We start from the raw sequence: 27,275 nt of genomic DNA on the forward strand, positions 1-27,275 counted from the left end.
CATAAAACTATACATCCAAGCACAAATTACTAATTCCAACAATATCTTCCATTCCACATACAACACGATCATCTTAGGCTTCTAAATCATGCAACAATTCCAATTCATCAAAATTTGATCTCACTCTCCTTCAAAAAAATATCACAAGCACATATTCCTGTAAAACAAGAACTCCAAGAAGTTTTTCGTTAATCACATACCTTTCAAATAAAACAAATTTCTCACCACAAAAAATGTTTATCTTCTAGACATGTTATTCTCTTAACAATTTACAAGTTAATCAAATTCCAATAAAGTAGTTCATCTAGTCAATAAACACTAGGAATTTTGACTCGATCACCTAACTAACAATAGTTTAGAGAAGTTCATGAATTCAATCCTCATAATTTCTCTAATTAATTTAGTTAAATAGAATTCCACCAATATTCAATTGATAAATCATTAAGGAGACTATTATGGCATCTCCTAGACCTAATTTGTCTTAAGTCAATAGAAAATATATTTCATCAACTTATCAAAGTAATATTTTCAATAATTTGAAAATCAATTTAATTATATGTAAATCCAACATATACAAAAGAATTACAATACTAGAGGATAGATACCTAGTTCACACTTGACTCCATATCTCAAAATCAATTATTCTAAACATTCTAAACCACCTAATGGTGATCAATATACCGATGTTAGTATCTTCATTTGTAATAAAATGAAAATAATGGATTTAAATCTCAAGAAAATTCATGTTACGAAACTCTATCCATTTAAATTTAATTACACATTATCAATCCTCCTTAATCATGTTTGTAATTTCATAAAAATAATTTGTTCATTCTAACCAAAAGAATTACTTAGCTCATAGATATATGCTAGTATGGGTTCCACACCCATACACAACATGAGGAAAACATAGCCTTCAAGTGTTCTTTAAAATGGATTCCAAAACCATTCATGCTTAAGCCTCTTGTTTATTAGGAAGGCCATACTACAACTTGGTATCTGAGTAATTTCAAGTTATATAATGTCAACCGAAACTGCACAAAATCATGTCAAAGAAATCATAGGAATTTAATTCTTACTCATTATGAATTTATTCCCAAATCATATTTTAAGACATCAAATTAATGCACGTACATTACTCATGAATCTACATTCACAATTAAAAGTGACATCTTTCAAGGTAGCTTATATTAAGTTTTCATTAGTGTAGATAAGAAAAGATTCAAAATTAACATGATGAACTATCTCAATCTTACACTTATTACACATTCCCAAAGCATACACACCAAGGTCATCATACTAGAGTCTAGATTAAGCCAATACTTTTCTTGGTAGATACGATTTTAGCTAGTAAAGATGGCTACTATTGATAATGATGCATTAAACATATATGCAACCATGCATGCACTCCACCTATCTCACTCATTGATTGACAATCAAGCCATTCACATGCTTGAGTTTAACCCCAACTTTCTCAAGCACATCCTTTCCCAGCATGTCTTTAAGTCTTTTAACATAATTCTAATAATTTTTTTAACAAAAATATAAGGGAATATAAGAAAGAATTATTTTTCTTTCATGAGTTTCTAAATGACATAATAATAATAATATCCCTTATGCAACCAATATGCTCCCAAGTCAACATACACAATAATTCAACATCCATGCAAAATCAACATTCATACATCATGAACCTACAAGCAAACATGTTGGCCCATTAGACCCTAGTGTTGTAGCTGGCTGTAATACCATATCTAATGCCCCACCTTACCAAGCATCAATAATATAAAGAACTAGAGGTCACATTAATCACTAATACTCGATTTTTATTTTTAATTTTGCATTACGAACTTAGTTATCATGTAATCTTGTCCCTTCATCTATTTCAATATAAGAATATAACATAAGAAGTTAGTGATAACTTTCCCTTAAAACAAATTCCAAAACACATTTCCTCTCAAATTTAAAATATGATAGCATGTGCTATTTTCATACGTGTGCATGATCTCTACGTAAGACTAGAAATAAATTCCACCATAATTCAATTTATGAACATTAAGCTAGATCAACCTGTTTGATTTCCTAGATTATGCTAAATAAGATCCAACTATTGACTATTGATATCACAACTACAAAAATATCATGCTTCTATTACAAAAATTACATATAAGTGTATGAGTATTAAGCTACCTATAGCAAGGTAACTGAGGGAAGAATATGCCCATCTTCATGAGTCAATATAATAAATATGATATGTTTATGAAATGGAATCACAAAATGTATTAAGCTAACAACATTTCCAAATTCATCATTTAAAAATTCTCAATCTCAATTACTAAGGCAATGCTTCAATCATGATTTGTATAATGAAAGTTGCAGCAAGAGCAACTACTATTACCAATCCATAAGCATATCGTTCTTCAAAAGGTGCCAAGTAAAGAAATGGAATTGCATAAATTAGGCACAAGTAGTTGTTTTCTACAATCATTGAAGCATAGGAATGCACCCATGAATGCATGCAACTCAAACGAAACTTATTATGCTCACTTGCACAAAATCCTACAAAACCAGTCACTGTAAAATTGTTTCCAACAACAACCCCTTTTTTTATGAAAGTTTTAGATAATAAAAGTAAAAAATATCTTATTCTCTATTCGCACTTCAGAAAATTATTAAATTAATTTTCACATTCATATCAAAAACTTGCAGACATAGGAAGCTACATCCATTAAATAAACTATTCATAAATTTCTAGTACATAAAAACTACATAAGTAATACTTTTACTCTATCAATTTATATGCACAAAAGCCACATCAATTTAGGCCTTTTGAAAAACACTTTGCAAACATGCAATCTACAGCCATTGAGGCCTTTTGACAAACACTTTGCAAGCATGCAATCTATAGCCATTGAGGCATTTTGTCAAACACTTGACAACAATGGATTTGAGATTCTTCTTCAACCTATTTAGCTCATAAAATTTAGCAATTGAAACTTCAAATGTTGGCATCTTAAAACAGGTACTAAATAATCTTAGATTTTCATCAAAAACCCCACAACAGGCACACATAATTGAGAGCAACAATCTGCAAAATCGCCCAAAATTATGATCTAGGTTTTGAAAAGTAATTTTTTTGAAATGAAATCAGTGGTTACACAGCCATTATCCATGAATACCCCCTACTGTTGAGCTGAATTGCTTTAAAAATAATGAGATATTCAATTCTTTAAAATAACAAAACTTTGGGTTTCATTTACCACTTTTGTCAAACACATAACATGCAAACTTTTATCTATAGCTCTACCTAAAGAAAGATAACCCAAAATTATGCTACCATGAGTTGTTCATTGAATTTATGAATTTCTATGTTCACTATATGAATTCTTGATACAAGTAATTAATCAAACATTTTACACGCTACAAAGTTACTTCCCTTTACATAAGTTGACAAACTTATTGCAACCACTACTACAATTTGGAAAGCACATGGCAGCCATGAATGCTCCAACCATTAATATTTTCTATCAATTAATTTTCAATGGAACAACAATAAAAACTTACATACAATAAACTACATCCATTGAGGAGCTTCTTCAAACATTTAGTGTGAAACCCTTCCTATTTTTTGAGATCTAAGTTTCAACCAACAACCCAATTCAAAGGAAGCAAGAACCATGTATTAAATTTCTAAAAGGGACAATGAAATGCTATCAAACATAGAATATTAGTTTTAGAGAATAGACAAAATTTCATTATAAGCAAAATTTGAAATCATTGGCAACACATTCTTATTTTCATTCCCTAGATGTAAATTCTCATACATAGCAACCAAGAAATTGTTAGCTCATAAATACATAGCTTTCAAGAAAATTTTAGCTCTTAAATAACTTCCTAAATATTTCATAAATATTCATAATTTTTTAATAATTTAAAGTAGCAATAATAAATTTAAAATCTCCACACTTTAAAACTAATAAGAAACCAAAATTTCAAGAGAATTTATAGATATACCTAACAATGTGTATATAAATAAATCAAAAAACATGAGAGTATGCTCCGCCTCCAATTCCCTTACCAACTCATTCTGAACCATCCAGTTTTCCACCCAACCATATCCAGGAAGAACTTCTCCCCCAAGAACCCTCGAGTTGTAAGAGCTCACAAGCAGTACCAAAATATATCAATAGAGAGATATACAAGGCAAGTTGAGAAAGATAAGGTTTTCCTCTCAATGCCACTCATGTTCAACTCCATTATGTAGAGATAATTAGTAATTTAGATTAGCGTTTGGCTACTCACCAAATCTCTCCCTCTCATAATCTTCTTCAAATCTCTCAAACTCTTGGGAGCACCATGCCCCTCTCCTAAGTGAGAATACATGAGACACATATATAGGAGGAGCAACAAATTATTGTCATAAAAGATGAGTAATATACATGCCTTGTATTCCATTTAGAGGAGTGTAACTCATTCCATTAAGGAGAGGTATGCATGCCTTAGTTAAGGAGAGCGTAACATATGCATTAAAAAGAGCATAAGAGGAATATTTTATGCCATGTCTTTAATGAGTGTAAGAGGAATATGTCATTATTTGATGAGTGCATAAAAGAGAGTGTAATGTATTATTATAAAATAGAGATATTTGCATAGAGCTATCAAGGAGAGAGGTGTGAAGTGATTTGAGGAGATGAAGGTGACTTGTAATTCCCTTTTAATAATAATATCATAGTCTAATAAAAGATGATAATATTAATATTAATAATATTGAGGATTAAGTCGATATTGAACTATTAGGATTGAGTAATGATAATTTAAGTGGTTTTTCTTCAACTATACTTAATTACCCATTGATTGAAGGTGCCTTACTATTTTTGGAAAGTCATACTTGATATGCTAGACATCACTTTCTATTTTTATAAAGTCACTCCAGAATTGTCAAAAATGATATTTTATTAAGGAAATTCATCCCCAAGCTACCCATGAGTGGTATTTTTCTTCCAGAGAATAGGGATTCCACATCCCTATTGCATACATCTTCATGCCTTAGTAGATTGAGGACTCTGCGCCCTGATCTACTCCAAGGATCCAAGATTCCACACCTTGATCTTTTAAATATTTAGGACTCCATGTCCCAATCCTTTTATTATAGATCCAAGACTCCATGTCTTTATCTTTCATGGATTTAGGACTCTGCACCCTAATCCTTTTATTATAGATCCAAGACTCCACATCTTTATCTTTCATGGATTTAGGACTCCGCGCCCTAATTTCCATGGCTTATCATCTACTCTACTTTGAAACTCCACGCTTCACCTTAAGGTACTGATTGTGAGCTCATACCCATCTGATGGTTCGTTGGTAAGGCCTTGTTCCAAGACCTGCACACATCACAATCTCATAGATCAAAGGAATCAAATGAATTTCATAATTAACTTATTCACATTTTACCAAAGATTGTGCATGACTTCCATAGTCATTTTGGTTCTGGAGAAATGACTTCCGCAACCATTTATAATTTGAACATCCTTGTTTTCAAATAACCATGTCCCCTATCATGTCCTGCTCAATACAATATTAAGCATATATAATCATAAAAATCATGTATCATGACTTCCACGGTCATTTATAATTTGAGTATCCTGGTTTACAAATAACCAGGTCCCTTGCCACATCCTGCTTAGTACAAGATTATGCATATATAATCATACAAATCATATGTCATCCATTAATCATAATTAACCATATGTTCCACATAACCATGATCATTCATGGATCTATATGTATCAATATTGGATCACGATCCATGTCATACATATATGTTCAAAATAGGATACCAAAAGATAAAACATCGATAATATGCTCTTAACCAAAATCAGTGCTTATACACACAACCATAGATATTATCATAAGCACATAGCAATCAGGTGACAAAAACTAGCTCTATAGCATATAAGCGTGTAGATAAGTATGGAATTCATAATATTATATCATTACATAAAAATCACCCTCGCTAAGTGTCACAAAACTAACCTTTCCAAGGTGGGATACTACAAATTTAGATATGGAAAGTCATAGGACTTGGGGAAAGAAAGAGGATAATGAAACTACAAATTAAAAACATAAAAATGTTAATTATAATTCATCCCATTTCATAAAAATAATAAAAAATAATAAAATCATGTTTTTGATATACGTACTCTTAAAAGGTTCAAATGGTCATGCAATTTCAACCCCAAAAAAAGGTCTTCCATAGTGAATTTGTTCCATAGTGAAGAATCATATAAAGAAGGCACCCTTACACCCATTATAACTTCCTTTTCCAAAGAAAGATCATCTTTCTTTAAAATCCATGTGACATCAACTTCTTTGAAATACCAAAAGGGACCAGCCTCTCCTTTACTTTCTTATCTTGGCCAACATTTCTTTTTAGTTTTTGAAGAAATAAGATCTCTCCTAATAGCTAATGTGTTAATTTCTTTCGATGATATGTGCCTCCATAAAGAAGATGAAATATTTTTAATATACGCATGGGATCTAGACAGTGGAAATCATAATATGCTCTTGATATGGGAGCTAATAAAAGTAGATTTCCTTTTCATCCCAATAGGAAATTTTTTAACATAGTTGTCAAAGAGTTTTGGATTATCGAGCATAGGCTCCCCATTTGAATCAAGCATTTTTTTCATCTCCTTCTCCTTCTCTCTCATATTCTCTAAGCCATTCAGATGGTGTCATTATTGTAGGCCTTTGCACTCTATCTAGCTTACCATTGAAATTGGATGTTTCTCTTCTATAAGGGTGTTCTTCTAGGAGGAATACCTTGGAGTAGTCATACACTGGATTTCGTAGGTGGTTGGACCACATAGCTTTCAAAGAAGGCCCACAAGATTTACATCCATGATATTCATTTGTTACAAGACCTGCGAAATTATTGTATAATACATGGCATGTTAGCGATAATGAAGATTAGAACAATTGCAGAAAAACAATTTAATATGAAAATTAGTATTTTTACATATGTAAACAAATAAATAAACATGTAATTTATGAGAGAAAAATCCTAAGCCAAGATAATCATGTGTGGTGTAAGAACATATGCCATACAACATAAAATCCTCTTTGTTGCAATGGGACTTAATACATCATATACATGTATCCCTTCCCATAGTTCCTTCAGTTGATATACCAATGGTTATTAGTAGACATCCATATTGTTAACTTGTTTTCTACCACAAACTATGAGAGCCAACATAATATGTTCATTCTTCATGGAAAACCATGGGGGATATTGTTATTGGTCACTACTATAGGCCAAACATAATAGTTAGTATTTTGGAGGGAATATGGGTTGATGTCATCCATGGCTATGCTGAGTTGTAGACTTCGTATTTCATCCTTGAATTTTTCAGGCCATATATCCTCTATATGGTTCATGGCTATTGAATCAGTTAGGATTCACATAACTCCAAACTCACTTCTATGTGAGGCATTCCATCCCTGCAACATAGCTAATTCTTTGCAATGAAAGAGCCTTTGAATCCTTAGGATTATAGGCATGTGCCTCAATATATTATGAGGAGGACTGTGTGATTTATGCTCTTTTATGGTGCCTGTCATGCCCATAGTTCAAACATATACATTTGTCTCCATATTCTTCTCTATATAGAATACAATCATTTGTGCATGCATGATATGATATGTACTCAACACCCAACATTTTCAAGAAATTATTTGCCTCTTTACAACTCTCGGGAAATACATTATCACTCAAAAGAACCTTATATTTGAATAACCTATAGTTGGTGGGCCATATAAATGTAAAAAGTCAATATTTAACGTTCATAAAATCAACCATTTTTAATGTTGATTGTGTGACAATATTTCTCAAAATATACCAGACTTGATCATGGTCAATTACCACAATACTTTTGAGAAACATGCATTCAACATGCCAAACTTCACTTTCAGGTTGTATAGTAATAGTTTTCCTTGACTGGGTAGACATTGACATGCCACTAGGTCTAAAGAGAGGGGTGGTTAGCAAATTTCAGGCTTTTGAATAAGGTATCAATGATATGAGAATCATCCCCTAGCTCACCATTTTGGAATGCATCTAACAACATTTCCTACATGGCAGTCGTATCCCATAATTAATTATCCATATAAACTTCTATTTTATTTCCTCCATTGTCAACTTGTGATGAAGAACTACTATTGTTGTAGTCATTCCTAAATGGTGAATTCGAACTTAGTGGGAATTGAATAGGTGGTTGATTGAACCATTATTTGTATGCTTCCTCTCCGATTTTTGCTCTTAGTGCAGCCTTTTCTCGATTTCACATTGTAGTGGGGTGATCTGTGATATGGTAGGTGGGTCCTCATCATCATAGGACCTAGTTTCAAAAAATATTGAACATTAGTACATCAATGATATTAGTAGGCACAATGTAATTGGTTTTATGAAATTACATTATACTAGACAATTACTACCATCGTTGACCCAAGATTACAGCCAGAAGATTCCATGTTCTAATTGGCAGGGTGATGCGGCTATCCATTTTTGTCTACCAACTTCTTGCAGTATGTTGCTCCTGATAAGAGCTTTCGAAGTTTTTGAAATGGTGGAATATTTTCTGCATCTGAACTCGATTCTGAGTCAGGATCCTACAAATCTAGATAATTTTTTATTCAAATTGACATGGATTTAAAAAGTGTGTGTGTGTGTATATATATATATATATATATATATATATATATATATATATATATATATATCTATATATATATATATATATATATATATGTATATATATACGTATTCAACTAAATCATCGACATATGAACTTACTGGAAATGGAAAGAGGGAACTCCACTAAGGACTTTGAGCAATATAGAATGAGCTAGAATATGAAGAATAGGCCATTTAATATTATGAGATTTTCTCCTTGCATTTGATCAAAATCAGCAATAAATTTTTCTATACATACCTACAATTAATTTCGAGAACCATATAACCACAAATTAAATTTCAATATAGTTTTCAAACCATTTTTTAAGGATAAAGCAAATTGAAGTGGAAAATGTATACTATGAACTATTGTAACTCATGTGGATGCATCCTAAAGAATAGTTTGAGATGAATATGCCATTTTATGTGAAAAAAAAAAATTATGATAACTTTTAAAGCATACTGGTGCACTTGTAAACATAACTGCACTGATGCATTTAAGTAATAACAGTGATGCATTAAAATAGTAACCGCACCGGTGTCCGATATTTCGAAAATAAAAAAGGAATTTTATTATATCAATGTTATTCTAAAATTAATCCAACTGAATCATTTAATTAATAACTGCATCGATGTGTTAAAATAATAATCACACCAGTTTCTCACATTTTGAAAATTAAAAAGGGATTATATCATATCGGTGTTCTTCTAAAACTAGTTGCATTGATGCATTTAAGTAATAACAAAATCGATGTGTTGACGTAATAACTGCACCAATTTCCGGGATTTCAAAAATAAAAAAGGAATTATATCATATCAGTTCTCTTCTAAAACTAATTTCACTTATGTGTTTAAGTAATATCCACACTGATGCGTTTAACTAATAGCCACACCGAAGTGTTAAAATAATAACGACACTAGTTTCTGGGATTTCAAAAATATTGAAAAGGAATTCTATCATATTGGTGTGTTAAACAAATTAGCACATTGATAAGTTATCTTAAGCGATGTGTGTTCTCGTAAATGCAATAGTGCATTTTACTATGAAATGCATCGATGTTTCGAAAAAGTGAAAAAAAAATCGCGCGTTTGTTTTTTTCAAATTGAAAAATGAGTGACAATAGTAATTTATTTTTCAAAATCTAATTTCATAAAACCTTTTAAATAGTAAGAATCTATTCACTATTTCGTTATCTTTCCCAAAATTTGAAGGGAGAGATTTGAAAGAGATACATACTAGGAGTATTGTGCAACAACAAAATACTTTGGAACAACATAACTATTCAGAAGATCAAAAATTTGAAAGGTATGGTGATTCACTCAAAACTTGCATAATAAAACATTTAAATTTTACTATTGATTTTACTAATAATTTTTTTTACAATTTCTGTTATATTTAATTAATAGATAGATTTGCAAGAGAGACATGGAGCACTGTGGAGCAGCAGAATACTTTGGAACAACAAAAATATTCAGAAGATTAGAATTTGAAAGGTATGGTGATTTAGTCAAAACTCTCCATAGTAAAAAATTTAAATTGTACTATTGATTTTAGTAATAATTTTTTTTGCAATTTCTGTTAGATTTAATTTATAAAAAAAAAAAAAAAAAACTAAAAACCCTCCACAGTAAAAATTTTACTATTGATTTTACTAATAATTTTTTCTACAATCTTTGTTCCTATTTAGATTTAATTAAAATTCAGAAAAAAACAAAAACAAAAAAATGCAATACTTACCTTAAAACTTTGCTTCTTCTTGCTTATGTGACTGAAAAAATTTCCGTTAGGGTTTAACTCACTCTAACACTTCACAATTAGGGCTTTTAGTTTTAGGCATTTTATACGTAATGGGTTTGCGTCATTATATATAGGGCGTTTATCATGTAAGGCATGGGGACTAGTTGTTGAATTGGATCCATACCCTAACAGCCTTGTCCATTTTTTAATAAACAACTTATGCTTATTGGTGCACCATGTTTTATATAACGCACTTGTGTGCCTATGAGAAATAGCACCATTAAGTCAAAAAAATTGTGTTCATTTTTTTATGTTTTCGTTATTTACTGTGATGGTCGTGCCTTTATCATTACCTATTGTATCGTCATAATTTAAACTAATTTAACAAAAAAAAAAATCAATTTTCGCTATCAGTGATCAATAATTAAATGCATGGTGTGTTTACTAAATTAAATGCATAGTGCCCCTATAACAAATAGCATCATTAATTCAAAAAACTTTTGTTTAATTTTTTATGCTTTCGTTATTTTATCGTGATGGCGGTGCCTTTGTCATTACCTATCGCACCTCATAATTTAAAGTAATTTATAAAAAAAATGTTGTCAGTGCTCAATAAATAAACACCAAGTGTGTTTACTAAATTAAATGCACAAATGTGTTTATTCACATAAGTGCACAATTTCCAGATCTCTTTTTGGTTGACAATTATGTGATTTATTTATAAAATATATTTAATGGTCGTTGTATTTAATGGTACATGTTGTATATTGATAAACAAATGTCTGAGAAGTGGCCAAGTAGAAAAAAAATTGATCAGCACAACAATAACACATCCAAAAAAGAAAAAAAGGCAAGTTCTTTGTAAATTCTTTACAAAATTAATATCTTTGAACTATATGTAGGTTTAACTAATATGTATTGGTTAGTATGTGTTATGCAGAGCCACAAAATGAGGAAGCTTGATAAAGTTATTTCTTATCTAACTGCAAAAGAGTGTAAAAACCTGATGGAAAATTTCAAAAGGATGAATCAGGTGAATGAAAAAATACTATTCATTGTGAGTTTTTTTCTTTTAAATGTTCATTAATAATATACTTAAGAATATTAGATAAAATGTTTCAAACAATCTATTAATTCACATATGTTTAATGTTCTATAGGGAACAACAATGAAGGAAAATAATGTCCTTATAATAAAAAACATATATAGAACATGTAAATGATGATGAATTGGTCCTTAGCTCATATGGGGTGGTGTTGGAGGTTAATGGAAGGGGGGGTTTACAAAACTATGAGTGTTATCACCAAAAAATGATCACCTAGCCATTTCTAACTAGGTGAATCGAAATACACCATGTAGGATTAATTTTACCATAGTAAAATCACTTTCACCATGGGAGTTATGAGGATTCAAATACCGCACAAAATAAATCTTCATTTAACAGCAAAGCAGATCTCCTAGACCAAAGTTCTTCTCCGACTATATTCAAAACGACGAACACAATAGATCGTGAAGCTAGGACACCAATGTCCCAAGAACCAGAAGAGATGAAGGAGATGCAAGATAAGGAAGTTGGAAGACCGTAGAGAAGAAAAAGAAAGCTATAGCACCAATCTCGCCAAGAAAGACGAGGAGCCAGACAATTAAAAACTAAGAAAATTATAGGTTCGATAGACCAATTTGGTATCAGTGGACGCTAACCACTATCATCATCATCATCATCATCATCATCATTAAATTATTTTCTGATTCAATTATTAAAAAAAAACAAGAGAATAATTGAATAAATCATTATTGATTTAATTTTCTCTAGGAGTAATTATTAAATCATTGTTTGATAATTATTCCTTGTCACATTTTGACTAAATCTCCTACGAATTATTAAATAAATCACTCTTTATTTATTATTCCTTATTTCCGTTATTGGAATAATTGTTAAATCATTATTTAATAATTTTTCAATTTCACACCATTCTTAATTCTTGCAAAATAATTAATATATCATTTTATTTGTTAATCATCTCTAAATAAAAATATTTGATCATTTTGATTATATTTTCCCTCTCCAAAAAATATAATAAGGTATTCCTAATGGTTAGATCCTGATTTGGTGAATATTATTTTATTATTCTCCATTTTCGAGATTAACTCAATACTTTGTTATAAATAGGATGGTTTTCCATTTGTTCTTCACCATGATCATTATCATCGTCACCATTATGGTCTCTTTTCTTTGAGCTCCCATTTGAGTTCTTCACATTGTTTAGGATTTTTCACATATCGAGAGAGAGAATCGATTACTAAAGCATCAAGGACATCAAAGGACCCATCCCACGGAGGAGGATTTATATACCTTTTTGCAGATCTCCTTGACTAGGTGTTATTAATAAAATATTTATTCATATTAATGTCTTTCCATTTGGGTTATTACATTGGATATCTATACTGTTGTTTGTTGTTTTATATCGTATATGTTATTTTTGTTGCAGGTTTTTCCATGTTTTATTACAGATTTGAAGCATAAGAAGCCACAAATTATTGTTAGAGTCATGTGTCACATAGTGACTTAAGTGAAGTGTTTTTGGTACACCTTCCAAGAAATTTCACAATAACAAATGGCAACTCCACTGGTTCTTTAGTTACAATTGTCGTTAACAAATGGCGAATCCTCTGGTGTAATAACAACGTTCTTGGGTGACTGAAGTTTCAGTAAATTTCAGGGTTTTCTACAACTACTTTTAGCCTCTCAATTTCTATTCATAGTATTATTTCTTTTTTTGTCAAATTTTAGTATTTTGGTAGTTTTCTGGTTCTTTTTACAGGTCACGAGCACTAGCTGAGCAAGAGACAACAAAATTTGTGCGAGTTCTATCGACCAAGAGTCCCAAGAGAAAAATACACTTTTTAGCCCCAAATCTGCATTCCAAAGCGCACTTGTTGGCCCAAAAACTTTGTTTTCCATTGTTTCAGGTCAGCGCCTGCATTCTAGAATCTTTCTAAATTTTTTAGAATTTTCTCAAATTTTCCAAGAGTGTTGTGTGTAGACTGGGAAGAGTACTTTTACTCTATTTTCGGTCTCACCTAGGCTTGGATTCTCTTAGTTTTTCTTTTTCAGGAAGGAAAAATTCCCCTAGGGTTTAGAGTACACCTCCACATTGTTAGGAAGAGATTGGTTGAGTGAGGAGTCTAAGGTTTCAACATTTTTAGCCACTGATTTTTAGAGTCTGATCCATTACTTTTCAGCACTTTTAGATAGGTTTCTTTTACCTTTTCTCCCTTTAGATTTTGGTTTTTTCCTTTTCCCCCTTAGGATCCCCTTCAGCATTCTGGGTTTTGGAGCTTCATACCTATCCTTTGCATCATCTTTCACCTCTATTTTTTGTTGTTTATCTGTACCATTTACAATAGATTAGTGCCTCTAGATCTTAGTCCCTATTACATTAGGTCTTTTTAATAGTTTATGTGTCTTTGAGTAGCTTGTTTTCCCTCTCTTTCTTAGTTGATTGATAACATTTTTCGGTGGGGTTTTGTGTGCTCGATTGGATGTTTATTTTTCAGTCATTTTCAACATTATTTACAATATTTCAACACTTTATTTTTAGCAACACATGGCATCATCAAACATGCTCAATTAACTCATCCAGTTGACACATTATTTTCACACACTTACACCCTAAGCGAACATGATCTTGGTTAACACCACCACACCAAAGCTTGAAACACTACACCTTAATAACTCAACCTACATAGATTAGTCCCACTTGGGCACCATGACCAAACAATCTTTGTAGTTTAGGTGTAGGATCAGTGGGATAGGCTTCCAATAACACCCATCAATCACTTTCATTGAGACATAGAATTTGACATATTAGAGAGCTTAAAATCCTTCACCATCCCATGCTCTAAAGTCAGAGTGCATCAGAAACCCAATTCAAAGGGGCTTAGGGTAGGTCATTGTGTGAGCGGTTCTCCTTAGGGCTAGCCAACCCATGGTAGGGAATCTTATGCATTGGATGACTACCAAGAAGCTCAAGTCTTGACCACCCCTGTGGGATGAAGGTAACTCTAGTGACCATCTTAGGAAAACACCTTATAGGACTGGCTGTGTGAAGAAGTTGGTTCTCTACCCTACCTTTCTCTAGACAACTCTGCTTGTAGGGATGAGATTCCGTCGAGTAAGAAGTTATTTGGAAGGCCATTTGAAATACTAGATTTAGGATTTTTTTAAGATTTAGAACACCTATAGGTTAGAGGTATTTTTTTATAAGACGTGTTTGCTTGTATTAGAGTAGCATCATTAATATATTTAGTTTACACTTTTCAAGACTGCACTAGGTGTTTGCTTGTTGTTTGTTGCTCTTTTATTCCTATCATCACCCTTTAGTCCTTACAGTCATTATTTTCTTAACATCATTGCACCCCTTAGGTATTTGTTTCGGAGACTTTGAGACCTTTTCCCTCAGTTCCCATTAGGATATATTACTCCTCCCTATCAAGTTAGAGTACATCCTCCTAGTCTTCCATCAAGTCATCACTCTGATTCTGATTCTACTGATTCTTCCAGATCTTCCCTTGATTCTGCGTCTTCTCAACCCCGTGCCGTCACCAATGTCAAGCACCAACGTGGGTGTGGGAAACCAAGGTGGTAACCCAAGTACCAACCAGGGTAACCCCACAAGAGGAACCTCCATCAGTGTGGTCACTCCTCCTCCATTGCTTCCTTTTATTGTTGGTCTGAGTCTCCCTAATTTTAGCCAGCTCATCAATGATCCTCTTCTCCATAATCCCAATTGGAAGTTATGCCTACTAAACTCCCTTCATACATCTCAAAGTTTGAATGTAATCCTGGAGACTATCCCACAAATCATGTTCGCTTATTCCATTTGTGGTATTCATCCAATTCTATCACTAAAGGCTCCATCTGTCTTTGTTTTCTCCAACACACTCTTACTGGAGCTATTGCTAAGTGGTATGCCGATAGACCCAGAGCCACTCATTCCACTTTTGTGACTCTTGCCAAAGATTTTCTTTCTTATTTCCAATTACCTCTCTATTATGACATTGGTATTGAAATATCGACGTATTTCTGTCAAACTTCTATCACTCGCCTATCTATCCATGTTCAGGAGTGGTGTAGAAGGAGGAGCATCTATAGAGCTCATGAATTCAAAGACAGTGTCTATATGGATTGTTTCCTTAGATCACTTTTGGTCCCCATTGCTAAATATGTCATGTCACAGTTCTCGTAGTCTGAGGAATATGTGCTCTAAGTAGCCTTAACATTTGATCTAATATACGCCTAGTTAGGTTATGTTTATACGATCATCCCTGATCTGCCTCGGCCTAGTGTTGTTAATTCACCAGGGGAATATAATGTCATGGATGGCATAGTTGGAACCATTTCACACCCTCAACCATATGATCCACCTTCAATGATTTATGGTCAACGTCGGGGAGGGACCAATTCCTCTTACACTTATCCCTCCCCCAATCTTTCACATGGAAACTCTTATCCAAGTCCCAACACGCCATATGCATATCCCCATCTGCATCAATAGATGTTAGGGATAGCTGTTTATTCTCCTATTTATCCCAATGCTTCCCCATCTCCTTATTATTCATATACACTGCCTAGGGCTCCAGCCCCTCTAGCACCAATGCACTAGCCCCCCATGCATACTCCACCTCTGCCACAATAACAACCTCCTCCACAAGGTCAAGTGTATGCTCATCTGAGTGTGGCCAGTCCCCCCTAACCCCAAGAAAAGGAATAAGGGGAAAGATAACCAGAACTAGAAATATCAAGGTAATCAACCTAGCCATGGTCCATGACTTAATGCACCTCAAGGACCCTAGCCTAATCCCACAACCCAGTAATAGGGCAAACAACCCAAGAAAAACAAGGGTCTTTGTATGAGCGAACCTTGTGCCTGTTACAGTGTATATGGCCATTGTACTCATGAGTGTCCCTGTTTACCTTAGATGTGTCAAGTATGGGAATCTCAAGAAGTTATTTCTAGAGGACAACATCCCATAACTCTTCCTCCCCCTCCTGCTTCATCTCAACCGGCAGTGCTTACCAATCCTTTTCCTCACCAAGGATATCTAGCTTCCAAACCTACACCAAGTCAGGTAGCTCTATTAGCTCCAACATCTAGTCACCATGATTATCATATTCTTACGATGAATTCTGATGAGTTCAATACCGCACAAGTTAACCTCCAGACTCAATCACGCCAATTTGACAAGACACCCGCTAAGTTAGCGACTGAGTCCCAACCCTAAGTTTCCATTGAGCCTTTATCGTCATCCAATGGTACCCTATAGATCCCTCCACCTAAGGTATAGGTTATTCCCAAGATCCCCAAAGGTCCATTACATTGAAATGTTGTTTCTACTAAAGCCGCCCATACCTATAGCATAGTAGATGACTTTGCGCAATCTCTTGTTGCCATATCAATGATGAAAGTTCTCCAGACGTGCCCATCCCAACGTAACTATCTACTCTCTGCTTTGGGTGTGGTGGATCCCCAAAACTATCAAATGATTTTCTTTCATGTTGACAAGTCAGAAAATCCTCCCCTACCTTCATACATTGCATTTCAAAGACTAGTCTCCATAAGAAACACCATTGTTTAGCGGTGTATCATAGATGAAGGTGCCTCCACCTGTGTGATTCATGCTAGTGTTTGGAAGAGACTTGGTTCCCCTAACCTATCCCCATACACCATCAATCTCCATGCTTGGGATGGTCATCCTTCAAAACCCCTTGGCTTATATCACAACTATCTAATCATTGCTACCGGCAAGGCTATCTCCTTTGATATTGAAATCATCGATCCCCCCTTAAATTACAACATCCTTTTGGGTCGTAGTTATAGCTATGCTATGTCAGTTGTGGCATCTACGGTTCATCGTAATATGTGTTTTCTCCACAATGGAAAAATCATCATTGTCGATCAATTAACGTACTATGATCCCAAATCTCAAACTTCACCTTAGCCCAACATCTCATCCATGACTGGAAATAAGAATGTCTCATCCCTCACTGATGTCTCTCTCAGACTCTACACTCCACTTTTCTTGGTGCTTATTATGGTCCACCACCCACTCCTTATGAGCCTAGCTCATCCAGTTCTTTAACGCTCCAAGAATCATAGGCTACCCACAAATGTTCTAGTATGCCTTCACAATAGCCAACACCTCCATAACCTGTTGTTCCTAACTCAACCTAGCCTTCCAGTACTACTCCTCTGGGACCATTTTCTTCTGCTGGTATCCCTCCTAGTCCATTTCCCCCTAGAAGTGTTCCCCCAAGCATTAACCATCTTGGAGTAGTTCCCCCAACCCATTACCCTTTTGTTCAAATACCATTCTTATTTCCACCCCCAAGATTTTATTTTACACCTGTTATGGCTACGTTGAGTTTACCTAACATTACCTTGGGGATCCCAGTCTTGTACATTGATCCTCCTGCAAACGCTCCCCCTAATAAACTCAAACCTTACAATTCTTTGACCCTAGTCCAACCTGTTGTTCCTACCCCTAAATTTTCCTTAGTTCCTTAGCAACCTCAATAGGAACCTACTCTTATTTTGAAAGAATCTGGTGAGGGGGGAAACGGCCAAAAAAAAGGGAACCAAAGACAAGGCACCTCCAACAACTCCAACTCCTCCTAAGCCACCAAAGTCAATTCCTCCATGTTCTTTCTATGATGTTTTCAGTCATGTCACCAATTATTGTCGTGAGCTCCCTTATATCAAGAATGTGGTCCCTGATACCTTCCCTGATTCTAACATTTCTGAGGTCCATGTCACCTTACCTGAGTTAGCTAAGAAGAACAGATCATTATGCACAAATCACCCCTGTGATTTGTGTGATAATTATGGCCATTATTCTCATCATTGTCCCCATCTCAATGATTTTCTTGATACACTCTAATTTCTTCATGAATTAGAGGTCACTCGTAGTGGTTAAAACTCTCCTCTACTTGTGAATTCGGGGTTCATTCTTACACCGAAACATGAGTTCTCTCAACCACCCATTGTGATCCCCCCCGATTTTGAGATGATGGATAGTACCACTACCATTCTCTACCTCTCGTCATCCATGATATCGATGCATTGGAACTCCCTTGATGTCTCCAATTTTGATTATGTTGAACCTTCTTCAACAAACACTCTGATCTCAACATTGGTAGATCTTCCATCTACTAGTCATATGTCTCCACATCTTGACGATGCGTATGTGAACCTTTTCTCTCATGAATATGCCCCTGGTAGTCTTTCAGCATGTGCTCCCTCTTCCTCTAGTCCCCCCATCTTCCATTTTGATGAAGACATGATGGAAGCCATGAACACCACTGATCATCCTTGGGATGATATGCACAATCGTGCATACTTCCTTCCACAACAAACCCATGATCAATATGTTGTGGAGTCTAAAGAATTCATTCATGGTGAGGTTGATTGGTTCAAAAAACCCTTACTTTCAAACCCATGAATTTTATCCACATCCACCTTGTGGCCATTAAATTTCCACCCAATGTTTGGGTAAGGGGGCATCCATTTATGAGCGTTCAGGAGAAGAAATTCTCCCCAACCATCCCAGTTCATCTTGTATTATCAACTCTAGTCCCATCCTTCTTCCACATGCTGAAGAACCTCTAGGGTCGCATATCACTCCATGTCACCATGGGGATGATCCAGATAATCATTCCTATATCTTACATCAACAACCCAGTCCCTTAGACATTGTTGTTGGCCAAATACCATGTTGTATACATGAGCATTATTTCATTATCTCTGAAGCCACTCTTTGGTATAGTGACACCATGTATGAAAACCCAAAAATTCAGTCCATTTGATTCATATATGTAGTACCAAACGATATTGGTAATCCACAATTTCCTTTCTCTAACTGTATCTATCCACTCTTCCCACAAGAAGTCATCCATGATATAAACAAATGGTGAACCACATCATGCATAACCATATTATGTACCATCCCTATGTGTTTGGAATCTATTATTCTAAATACATCTAGCATGTCCATAGCATGCTACAACCATACATGCAAAAATATGGGGAACACATGCCCCTACATTTCCTCATCATCCTTTGGAGAATCTCGTGTCAGTTGGGCCAAGATGCTTGAATCCCTTATTCGAGCACTTGGAACACAATGGCGCTCCATAAATGCCTCCTGCTAGGGGGCATCATTCCCACTTTTTGCATACCCGATTAGTTGCCCTCATGCTTAGAGGAATGATGGCACCCCTAGCCACCTTCTCACTTGATTAACATAAGTCTCAGCCTAGACCCCAACAATCTAGGTATGGTCAATTATCCTCTCATTCCTTGGATAGTTTGTCCTACCAGCCTCACTGGCGATCCATATACACATCAAATATTGTAGATCACTAATACTACCTATTAAAACATTCTACTCTATATGATGCCACATTTAACACCCATTCCCCATGTTTGACTTGGTGGGCGGAGATGATCCTAGACCTTTTCTAGTAGGTCATTCATGTACCTTTATTCTTCACCAAGAACCATCTTTCCAAGAATCATTAAGGTCATCCTTAAACAAGAAAGGCCACATACCTAAAAGTCGTAGACCCAGATTTTGACGGTTGATTTTTCCACTATGATATCCATAATATTTAGGGCTTTCTCCTACTTTCCAAATTCTCCAACAACTCACTATGTCAATGAATTGGATTTGGGGGGGGAAATACCTTTTATTGGAAAAACCCTTCTTTTTATGTCGACCGCTATGACCAAACCATATCTTTGTTTGGTGAATTGTCAACACTGTTGGAAATATCTCACCGAGTTCTATAATGGGTCATGCTTTGTTTTTGGTAATTTAACACTTCACCAGGAAGCCATTTCTTCCATGAGGTCTCACTTTGTCGCTTATTAAAATCATATTTCTTCATTTGAGCCACCAGTACTTTTCTACCATTTTACCTTTGCATTGGTTGACTCATGTGTCAATTTTCGTCATGAAGAACCATCATTTACTCATGTTTTCGTGGTCCCCTTCGTCCTCCCCCATGTGACAGCATTATCAAGTCACCCTTGTTTAGAGCATCCAAGATGAATCACCCTTGTATCTATGGATTTTTTTCTGAGACCCCTTAAGTCTAACTAAAGTATTCCATACAACTTTATGTCACCTCCATCCCATTATATTCATATTTAGTCTCCAGATCTACTGCTTTGTATTTGTCAAACCCCCATTTGAGTCATTGATCATCCCCTCAAGGATCGAGTTAGTCGCTGCCAGGCCAACCATACATATCATGATCTAAAAAGGGAAGTCGTCAATTTGCCACTCATCATGTTTCCTTCCATCATCATCCTCGGTGTTAGTCCATTAGTCACTCTACTATGATACCTTGTGCCTTTGTTAAGGATTCCTTATTTCCTCAACTCTAGCAAGCCTTATTCTATCAACCTCAGCATATTTATTATATAAGAGTGGTCTAGAGGGTGGTGTACCTTGTTTCCAAATTTCATCTTTGTTTGATGCCTCAAATAAAGCAAAGGGAATCATCATCGCCCTTTGACTTGGTTGTTTCTCACGTGCTCGACACCAGCTCCTTATTGCATGATCAATATTTGTACACTAGGTGGTTTGCTGATCCAGATGATTGTCCAAGTGATTCTCGGGTGTGGGTGACATGTCCCAGACCTCATGAGGGGGTGGTTATGTAGGTAGCCCCCCACATGCCTGGATGTCTCCAGATGTTGATCCAGCCTCAGATACAGTTCCGTAGATATGACAGGTTCAGTTTTCATTGCTTGTAGTGCCCACAACATGCATGTCTCCTTTAAAAGATTCGTTCAAATCTTCAGATCCATTTCCTATTCAGCAGAACTTCTTTCATTGTGATCCCCTCTCACCATGTGAGCTTGAGCAGAATTATATCTCATGTACTCAGATGTTATTGTATTTAGTCCTGGCTTATGTATTTCCAGGTGTATTATGTATATGAGATCCATTGTATTATTTTTTGGCCCACTGATGCCAGCATATCATGTATTGTGTAATTTTTAGCTCAGTCCCACATTGTTGGGATCACCATTATTCTTTGTACACAGTTATCTCAGTGGGCATGGGTATGCTTCCCCCGCCTCATTTGAGATCATATACTCCCACATAAAAGGAGACTTATATCAGTTTAGTAGGTCTCTCTCCCTCCATTTTTGTTTTTCCTTGCATTGCTTCAGTTCTCTCTCTCTCTCTCAGACTCCCCTTTGGTGTCTCGTGTAAGTTTAGGCTACAACGTATTTTGGTCATATGATTCGCTTCTAACACTCATACATTGGGGGGGCGGGTATGTTATCACCAAAAAATAATCACCTAGCCATTTCTAACTAGGTGGATTGAAATACACCATGTAGGATTAATTTTATCATAGTAAAATCACTTTCAACATGGAAATAATTTAGTAAACCATTTTTATTAAATTATTTTCTAATTAAAATAATAATAAAAAACTCATGAGAATATTTGAATAAATCATTATTTATTTAATTTTCTCTAGGCATAATTATTAAATCAATGTTTGATAATTATTCCTTATCACAAAATTGAGATTGAGTGTGGAAGATGACCTAGCTCTGCACTCTGCATTCTAGGGTTTGAACATTTGCAGCAATGGCAGGCTTTGCAAAACTGTAGAATACCTGCAACTTCTGACGGATTCAGGCTCCTTCATTCATAGGACAGAGGGTACACGACCTCATGGAGCCCCCACGGGGGGAGGGCGATGAACCTCCCCCACAAAACGACAATGAGCAGTTTCTGAATAAGGAAGAAAATGGAACTGCAAACCAGAACGAGAATAATGAAGATCTGAAATGTCAACAGACAAAACAAGATGAAAAGCCACCAGAGGTATGCTCTGCTACATGCAAACCAGTTGCCTCCGTGCGCCCAAGGGTAGAACTACCAGGCCATCGAATCAACGCGAAGATACAGTACATGAAAGATCATGCTTTAATAGGGAAATTCATCGGTCTGTGGCCAACTAAAAAAGCATTAAGGAGCTGGATAAATGTGAAATGGCACCCAAAGGGACATATAACCCTGCAGTTAGGACCGAAAGGGTTTTTCACTGCTATCTTCAACTGCTTGGAGGACAGAAACAGGGTCCTGGATGGTGGGCCTTACTTCTTCAATGCAACCGGTCTGTTTCTCAGAGGATGGGTGGAACGCTTCAACCCAGACAAGGAGGACCTCAGCTGGGCTCCGGTGTGGATCCACTTATACTCGCTGTCGGTGGAATATTGGGAGGAAGACTCCCTACAGGCGATTGGAAACACTCTGGGCGAGTTTTTCAAGGTTGCAGAGGAAACGAAAACATGCAGATACACTTCTTTTGCCCGTATTTGTGTCTATATGAATCTCAATCAGGCTCTCCCAGATGCGGTAAGCATATCTCACTATGACATTGAATGGGTTCAGACGATTGACTATGAACATGTGCCTTTTCGATGTCGAAGATGTCATGCCCTGGGGCATTTATTCAGAGACTGCCCATTAACGCAAAAACCCTCTCCTGCCTCTGATCCGGAAGCTTCTGAAGCAGGTGGCTTCATCAAAGTCACAAATCGCCGGAAATCCCACAAGAAACAAGCTTCAAAGCCCAAAGTAGCGCAAACCAGCCCCCCTGGGCCCTCAACAAGAAACAGTTTTGGTGTTTTAGCTAACCAGCTGGATCTACAAACGAACCCTCCCAGTCCACCAGAGCCAGAGTCAATGAACGATGACCACTCAAAGATGGGAAATCCAACAATGCCACATGCAGATACTCAAGGTAAGGAAGCTTCTACCTCAGACAAGCAAAAAGAAATATTATGGAACACTCAAGTCATGCAGCTAGAGATACCACATTCAAATGCCAGTCTAGAAGAGGAACCGATGGAAGAATTAAATTACCCTCAGTTCATGGAGGAAGAGATAGAGGCAATAGACATTGGGGATCTGGACCTTCCAGGTCTAGAAAAAGCCTGCACAACAAACAACTTTGACAACATTCCAGCGGGACAACTTAAGAACCTGGAAGAAGTGTTATCTCAGGCGCAGAGGCAAAAATCTTTAGGTATACAGACTGGAGGCCCATGGGATGGTAGATTCATAGCCAAAGATATCAAAAAGCGGGGAAGGAAAATTGTTCTACAGAGAACAATCAAAGTAGGACAAATTCTAGTGGATTCCGGCAGGTATGCCAAGTTAACCAAGTACTACCGCACTGAAAACACTCCTTCCCAATGAAGTTAATATCTTGGAATATAAGAGCGCGTAATGGTCCAAGGAAGACTCGAATTCTTAAAAACATGATAAAGCAAGAAAACCCTCAAGTCCTGTTCTTGCAAGAGACCAAATGTGATTCTAATGCATTAGATAGATTAGCTGCTAAAATCTAGCCTGGGAGTCATAACATAGCAGTGGATGCAAATGGAGCCTCGGGAGGCCTAGCAATTATCTGGGATTCGAGAGCTATCAAGCTCAACAATTTCCATGCACACAGGAATTTCCTTCAAGCAATTTTTCACATCATAGGCACAAATCTACACGGGCTCTTAACAAATGTATATTTTCCACAGGAGACATCTCGTAAAGCGGGTATCCTAAACTCCATCTCTGAACTTAACCATAACAGATTGCACCCTCTATGGATCGCAGGAGGAGACTTCAATATGATTACAAGACTGGAAGAAAAGAGAGGTGGCAGATGTAGAGGATCTCAGGAAGGGTCACTCCTAAAGGACTTCATTCAGAATAACTGGCTCATCGACCTCCCTTTCAACAATGGAGTATTTACCTGGAACAACAGAAGAGTAGGGAACCAGCAGATAGCTTCTCGGTTGGATATGTTTTTACTCTCAAACAATGCCATTCATCTCGGTGGTGATTTCGCAGCTTCCATACTGCCCTACTCGGGATCTGATCACTGGCCCATTTCCGTCTAATGGTCTCGTCTGGGAAGCAAGCTCCATAGGCCATTTCACTTTGAGGCCTTCTGGTTGACCCATCCGGACTTCCACAAATTAATCAGTACAGAATGGAACAACTTCTATCCTCCTCCAGGCTCAAAAATGTTCCAATTCCAACAAAAGCTCAAGCACCTAAAAGGCAAGATCAAGCATTGGAATCACACATCATTCAGCAATATCTTTCAGGGTAAAGCAACCCTCGAGCTAGAAATGAGGCAGCTACAGTAGAAGATTATTATAAATGGCCAACCAGAGGACCTGGCAGAACAGGAAAAAACCCTTGAAGTGCAACTAGCAGAAAAGGAAAAGCAGGAAGAAACGTTGTGGCGGCAAAAATCAAGGGTCGGGTGGCTCAAAGATGGAGAGAAAAACACTAAAATATTTCATAGCACTACAATCCAACGCAGGATGCATAACAATATAACTCATATTCAAAACGAGCAGGGAATCAAAGTGGAAAAGCATGAAGAAATAGAAACTGAACTATTAAATTATTTCAAGTAGGTGCACCGAGAGCCAAACAGTGACAGATCTCAGGCCATAGAGAAAATTGCTCGAAATATTCCCAAACTTATCTCAGAAGAGCATAACCAAATGCTTCTCAAGCCTGTTGATCTCCAAGAGGTGGAACTTGCAGTACGACAACTGAAAGCAGGCAAAGCCCCAGGCCCTGATGGATTCACCTCTAATTTTTTCCACAACTTCTGGGATCTGATCAAGATGGAAATCTGGCAAATGGTTGAGGAGTCTCGCTCTCTGAGATGGATTTTTTTGGGGGTAAATGCTACTTTCATAGCCCTGGTTCCCAAGGTGGATCAGCCAAGCACACCTGACAAGTACAGACCGATAGCATTATGCAACATAATCCATAAGATCGTGTCTAAAATCATAACCTTCAGGCTCAAACTCCTGCTTCCTCTCATCATCTCGCTCGAGCAATCCGGATATGTTGAGGGGAGGCAGATCACGGACGGGATCATCCTAACTCATGAAGCCAGGTATGCTACTCAAACTAGATCTTTCAAAGGTTTTTGATAGCCTTAGTTGGAAGTACATTGAAAAGGTTCTAATGGCTTTTGGATTTGATGCTTCCTGGGTTCGATGGATTATGAGCCTCATCTCATCCTCCTTTTTCTCTGTCTTAATCAATGGCATACCCTCTGCTACCTTTCATCCCTCTCGAGGCATCAAACAGGGAGACCCCCTCTCCCCTTTTCTATTTGTTATCATGGCTGAGGGTTTAGGACGCAATATTAAGTCAGCTCAGCAATCTCTCCGTCTTAAAGGCCTCTCCTATCATAACTCTCTGGATTTCACTCACCAGAAATTTGTAGATGATAATATGCTTTTTGGGCATCCTTCGGTCCAGGAGGCTCGTCAGCTCAAAACCCTTTTAATAGACTTCTCAGAAGCCTCTAGAGCCTCTATAAATAACTCCAAATCTCAAATCTTCTTCTTCCATACTCCCTCAGTTATTCAGTCAGCCATCATTCGCATTCTGGGTTTCTCCTCTGCCAAACTCCCCTCTTCTTATTTAGGTGCTCCGCTCATTGCCTCAGCCCTAAAGCACTCTTCCTGGAGAATCCTTTTAGAAAATCTGGAAGTGCTCTCTCCTCCTGGACTGACAGATCTCTAAATATGGCAAGTCGTCTTGTCCTCATAAAAGTTGTTCTTCAAGCCATGCCTTTATACCTCTTCTCCATCCTTTCTGATCCTAAATGGGTTCTTAAAGAAATCAAAACTCTCCAAAGATCGTTTATTTGGGGCAAAAGCGGCCTCAAGTGCAAGTGGGCTCTAGTCAAATGGGAAACGGCATGTCTTCCAAAGAAAGGAGGCGGTATTGGATTGAGGGACCCCTCTTACAGCAATGCAGTTATGGGGGCTCGAATCTGGTGGAAGTGGCTAACTGAACCCTTCACCCCTTGGGCCTCGCCATGGACTACTAAATATATGGGAAACTGTCCAATGGAGGAACTAATTAGAATATCAGAGATCAGCACAGGCTCAATCATGTGGAACTCGGCCAAGTAGCACAAGAATCTCATTCAGCAGCATAGCTTTTGGGAAGTGAAGAATGGTAGTAATGCAATGTTTTGGGAAGACTCTTGGCAGTAGATGCCCAAAATCAGGGACCTTCTCCCTCCAAACCCTCTTCTGTAACATGATATGCAACCTCATGACACGGTGAGAAATTTCTGGCGCAATTCATCACACCAAGATTACAGAGAATGGCTCAAAGCGACTCAAATCTTAAGACAGGGGCCGATGCAAGTCCAACAAATTCTGGATACAGAATTAATGAAAAGGAAAATTCAATATTCTGAGGAAAAGGACATTCTCAGATGGGGATATGAAGAAAAGGGTACCTTTTCTACAAGAGAGGCCTACAACATCCTTATCAAGGAACACATGGTGTTGGATTCGCTCTGGAGCAAAATATGGGACCCCTCCATTTGGCCGAAAGTGTCCACCTTTCTTTGGCTCCTTTGTCACAACAAGATTCTCACATGGGACAATCTGAGAAAAAGAAATTTCTATGGACCCTCCATCTGTCCTAACTGTAAAAAGGCTGAGGAAACCATTGAGCATCTCATGCATTACTGTCCGTTGGCACACAAGCTCTGGCAAAAGATCAGTTTCCGCTGCCAAAAAGAAGGAAGATCTAATGGAGATATCACTGCTATTGTGCGCAACTGGGACCACCACCCCTATCAAAGTAAGATCTTGAATTTTCTCTGGAAGCTCATTCCAGGATTTGTTATGTGGGCTATATGGAAGGAGAGAAATG

The sequence above is a fragment of the Pinus tabuliformis genome, chromosome 8, assembly GCF_031772625.1.
Source record: "Pinus tabuliformis cultivar Carrire ecotype Pingquan chromosome 8, CPIR1, whole genome shotgun sequence".
Lineage (NCBI taxonomy): Eukaryota > Viridiplantae > Streptophyta > Pinopsida > Pinales > Pinaceae > Pinus > Pinus tabuliformis.